At 44.2% G+C, this 5,534-nt stretch overlaps 1 pseudogene; it reads right to left on the bottom strand.

Moving 5' to 3' along the window:
- Positions 1–812: 812 nt before the first annotated feature.
- On the bottom strand, positions 813–1,672 carry LOC120365049 (translationally-controlled tumor protein-like; annotated as a pseudogene).
- Between the last annotated feature and the right edge of the window lie 3,862 nt (positions 1,673–5,534).

Below are 5,534 nucleotides of genomic sequence, written 5' to 3'. Positions count from 1 at the left end.
CACTGCACTCCAGCCTGGATAACAGAGACCCTGTCACACACAAAAAAGTATGAGCCAGGTGCAGTAGCCCACAGCTGTAATCCCAGCTCTTTGAGAGTGAAAATGGAGAATTGCTTGAGCCCAGGAGTTCAAGACCGGTCTGGGCAACATGGTGAGAGCCTGTCTTTACAAATTCAGCTGGATGTTGTAGTGGTGCGCACCTGTAGTCCCAGCTACTTGGGAGGCTGAGATGGGAGGATTGCTTGAGCCTAAGAGGGCAAGGCTTCGGTGAGCTGTGATCATGCCACTCTACTCCATCTGGGACAACAGAGACCCTGTCCCAAATTTAAAAAGATATATATGGAAAATATAAACACTCAGGGTTTGATCAGTTCCTGTGGCAGATTGCATTTTGTTTCTTATTTCTATGCATCACATTTTTTCATGATTTTATAGAGTCATGATCCTACTGCATATAAAATTTTGTAACATATTCTTTTATCTGCCACTGTAAACTTTTTTTTTTCCAGCTGAATTAGTCTCTTTTTATTCTCTTGGTAATCTCCAGTTACTACTTCCGTTATAGATGATGAAATGGGTAAGGCTCCACTTTCAGATGTTGGCACTGCTATGAGCATGGTCTTTCCCTTTATTGCAACTCACAATCAAAACCTTTGATTCTTTTTTTATATTCCAGTCCCAGAAGTAGTTTCCACTGTAGAAGTTAATTGATGAGTCTTATTCTTTCTAGCAGTAGCTTACAACCAGGCTCTAGCTTCTCCACGAACACTATAGGATTAATTTAGTTTAAATATGTATTAAACTAAAAGGCATTCTCTCAAATGAGTTTAAATGCATTTTATTTTTAGAGAACCTACATGACATGTTTTTCTTAGAAACAATGCCTCCACTCCAAATAAATCACGGTCAAAACAAATGAAGATCTCAAGGTGACATCAGTCCCATTTGTCTTAAGTCCTGGTGTGTGGATGACAAGCAGAAGCCAGTTATGATGATAGGTGATAGATCCAAAGTAATTGCCAAATTTGTTAATATTTTTCCATTTCTAAACCATCCTTAAAGAAAATGATATATGGGGTCACACCATCTTCACGGTAGTCCAATAGAGCAACCATGCCATCTAGATTCATGTTTTCACCAATAAAGAACTGGTAGTTTTTGAAATTAGCAAGGATGTGCTTGATTTGTTCTGCAGCCCCTGTCATAAAAGGTTTTACTCTTTCTGGTCTCTGCTCTTCAAGTTTGCCTTTGATTGATTTCATGTAATCTTTGATATACTTCTTGTAGGCTTCTTTTGTGAAACTTGTTTCCTGCAGGTGATGGTTCTGACAATATCGACACCAGTGATTACTGTGCTTTCGGTACCTTCGCCCTCGGGGCCTTCAGCGGAGGCATTTCCACCAATAAGCGAGTCATCAATGTTACCTTCTGTCCTACTGACCATCTTCCCCTCCACCTCTAGGCACAGCCCGTCCGCGATCTCCCGGATCTTGTAGATGTCAGAGAACATCTCATCGTGGCTGATGAGATCCCGGTAGATAATCATGATGGCGGCTGACGGGAGAGGACGGCGGCGCTAGCTTAGCAGGAGCCCGAAGCTCGGAGCGAGCGCTGTGCAGCCGGAGCGGCGCTAGGGGGGAGCGGGGAGCGGGCAGAAAAGGCCGACTCAGCCGCTCCCCAACCTCATATAGAGGGCACGTCTCTTACGTCATCGTTCACTCCACTATAAACTTTTAAAAATATTATTTTTAATGATCGTGTTTTATTTCACTGACAGCAGTAAAAAGACCACAGGCTTGTGAGCCGTGCAAGCTCAGGTTCTAATTCTGCCTCTTTTTGTGAGTGTATGAGAGACTGAATTTTGTAATCTCCCTGCGTCCCTTTTCTTATCCACAAAATGGGGATAATATACCGGCTTCTGTGGTTTCTGTGGGAATCAGATAAGATGATAGATGTAGGACAATCCCTAGCCCTTTGCAAATCCTCAAAACTCTTAGGTCATCCCTTGGAGCTGTTCTGCACACTTAGACTGTGCTAATATTTTTCACTAAGATTTTTCCATATTTGGCATAATTCCCTTAAGATACATTCCCAGGAACAGATTTGCCAGATCCAAGGAAATGAAGGGAACATTTTAAAGCCTCCAGTTGCAAATTGCCAAACTGCATGCATTTCAAAAGGTCTTCCTCAAAAATCTCCATTCCCATCAGCAGTGGAGTCACATACCAACACGAAGAAGACTTACTGCTGAAACCATGTTGCTCATCTGAGAGGTTAAAATGGCATCTCACTATTCACATTGGTGTTTCTTTAATTATTTGTGTGAGTGAACTTTAAGAGAACCAGTTAGAAGTCTGCAGTCACAAATGGAGGCTGGAATTGTCCTGGGCATTAAGTGTGCAAGGCCTGGAAGGGATCAGGTGGTGGCACTAGAATGTAACAGATGTGATGGACCGTCACACTTCATTGACTCTGGAGCTAAGCTAAGAAGGAATGTTTCGCAATGCCCACGCTGGTTTCTTGTCAGAATAAAGTTCTGATACATAAATGATTAGCTTTCAACATGTTGGAGAAGTCACTTTTTTGGACCATAACTGTATTTGAACTTGTTTTATTATTTATTTAGAGACAGAGTCTCAATCTGTTGCCCAGGCTGGAGTACAGCGGCGCGATAGGTCACTGCAACCTCTGCCTCCCAGGTTCAAACAATTCTCCTGCCTCAGCCTCCCAAGTAGCTGGGATTACAGGCACCTGCCACCACAACCAGCTGTTTTTGTTTTTGTTTTTTTCTGAGACAGAGTCTTACTCTTTTGCCCAGGCTGAAGTGCAGTGGCTTAATCTCAGTTCACTGCAAGCTCCACCTCCGGGTTTCAAGTGATTCTCCTGCCTCAGCCTCCCAAGTAGCTGGGACTATAGGCATGTGCCACCACACTTGGCTAAATTTTGTGTATTATTAGTAGAGACAGGGTTTCACCATGTTGGCCAGACTGGTCTCGAACTCCTGACCTCAGGTGATCCACCTGCCTCGGCCTCCCAAAGTGCTGGGATTATAGGCGTGAGTCACCATGCCTGGCCTAAATTTGTTTTAAAGTAAGATTAATTATACAATTAGCCAGGATTGAAGCCGGAATTGGGGCCAGGAGTGGTGGCTCATGTCTACAATCCCAGAGCTTGAGGAGGCTGAGGTGGGAGGGTTGCTGGAGCCTAGGAGGTGGAGACTAGTGAGCAATGATCACACCACTGCACTCCAGCCTGGGCAGCAGAGCGAGACCCTGTCTCTAAAAGAAAAAAGAGCCGGGCGCGGTGGCTCAAGCCTGTAATCCCAGCACTTTGGGAGGCTGAGGCGGGTGGATCACAAGGTCGAGAGATCGAGACCAACCTGGTCAACATGGTGAAACCCCGTCTCTACTAAAAATACAAAAAATTAGCTGGGCATGGTGGCACGTGCCTGTAATCCCAGCTCCTCAGGAGGCTGAGGCAGGAGAATTGCCTGAACCCAGGAGGCGGAGGTTGCGGTGAGCCGAGATCGCGCCATTGCACTCCAGCCTGGGTAACAAGGGCGAAACTCCTTCTCAAAAAAAAAAAAAAAGAAAAAAGAACAAAAAACCAGCCAAGATCCTTCTTGTCATTGTGATATTTATTATATTTCTATTAGCTGTGATTGTAATGATCATTATTTTTATTCTACCTTTGTTTCCATACAATTTTCCATTTTCCATACTGTTGCCTAAGTGTATTATTCTTTTTTTGTTTTTTGAGATGGAGTTTAGCTCTTGTTGCCCAGGCTGGAGTGCAATGGTGTGATCTCAGCTCACCACAAACTCCACCTCCCAGGTTCAAGCGATTCCCCTGCCTCATCCTCCTGAGTAGCTGGAATTACAGGCGTGTGCCACCATACCTGCTAATTTTGTATTTTTTTAAAGTAGAGATGGGGTTTCTCCATGTTGGTCAGGCTGGGCTTGAACTCCCAACCTCAGGTGTTCCTCCCATTTCAGCCTCCCAAAGTGCTGGGATTACAGGCGTGAGCCACCTTCCCCAGCAGTGTATTCTTTTTTTTTCTTTTTCTTTTTTTTTTTTTTTTTGAACATGCACATGGGAAACAGTATATTCTTAAAATATAAGCCCTATCTTGTCATTGGCTGGCCTCAAACTTCTCACTGGCTTCTCATTTCACTTAGCATAAAACCCAACTTGCAGAAAACACTTGCCCTTCTGTTCAAATTAGAAACCAGGGTCCTCTCCAGAAAATGGATGATAAAAGGGCCCTCCTTTGGGGCAGATCTAATATAAAAAGACACCCCCTTGGGGAAGGTCAAAGTTTTTTAAAAGCACTGGATTTAAAAGCTGGATTTTGTTTATGGCTCAGTGCTGCCTGCCTGTCCACACCGTGGCTTATAAGGTCGGTAAGATTTAGTCCCTGCCGGTTTTTCCAGCCTCAACACCTGCCACTCCTGCCATCTCCCAGACTAGCCTTCTGTCTAACCTACCCCAACCAGCCCAGCTAGTTGCCACCCGATGTCCCCAGTCTCTTGCTGTGACATCACTCTATTCACCAACTTCCCGCTGTCGTCCGGGGTTATCTTTGTTAATTTGTTTCTTGACTAGCTCACTAGAATGTTGGCTGGGCACAATGGCTTATACCTGTAATCCCAGCACTTTGGGAGGCAGGCAGATCACCTGAGGTCAGGAGTTCAAGACCAGTCTGTCCAACACGGTGAAACCCCATTTCTTTTAAAAATACAAAAATTGGCCGGGCATGGTGGCTCATGCCTGTAATCCCAGCACTTTGGGAGGCCGAGGTGGGTGGATCACCTGAGGTCAGGAGATCAAGACCAGCCTGGTCAATGTGGTGACACCCTGTCTCTACTAAAGTCCAAAAAATTAGCTGGGCATGGTAGCAGATGCCTGTAGTCCCAGCTACTCCGGAGGCAATAGAAACACTTGAACCCAGGAGGTGGAGGTTGCAATAAGCCAAGATCATGCCATTGCACTCCAGCCTGACAGAGCAATACTCTGACTCAAGAAAAGGGACCTTACCATGGTATTCATATCCCCCAACCCCAGAACAGTTCCTGACATGTGGCAGACTCTTAAGTAATCATGAAATTAATCAATTTCAGCTATGCGTTTTCAGGGTAAAATCCCTTCCTTGGATGTTTCATGATCACATGAACAAATAGCAGCACCTCATTACATATTAGAAAAATGGGGAAAGTTAGCAACCACTAAATACATGAAGACACTCTAATTTTCAAGACTCAAGGACCTCCTTCCACCATCTCTTGCCTGGAATGAAGCAGCCAAATTCTTTTTCTCTATTTAGAGTAGAGAATTAATTAGTGGGTTGTTCTCATTTCACTTTGTAGTGATGGAAAACCTGGCTCAATGAGACAAAAGATATTCAAGATTCTTTCTGCTATTTCTCCTAGGGCCCAGAGATTTGGAATACATTATCTATGCTTACATAAACACATTGGATCCCTCCCTTGGGTAGTTTTTAAGTTATTTTTAAGTAAAAGAATGAGACTGAATAA

Source organism: Saimiri boliviensis, chromosome 7, assembly GCF_048565385.1.
Source record: "Saimiri boliviensis isolate mSaiBol1 chromosome 7, mSaiBol1.pri, whole genome shotgun sequence".
NCBI lineage: Eukaryota > Metazoa > Chordata > Mammalia > Primates > Cebidae > Saimiri > Saimiri boliviensis.
The sequence above is the reverse complement of the archived record's forward strand: the minus strand, read 5'-3'. Positions and strand labels throughout refer to the sequence as shown.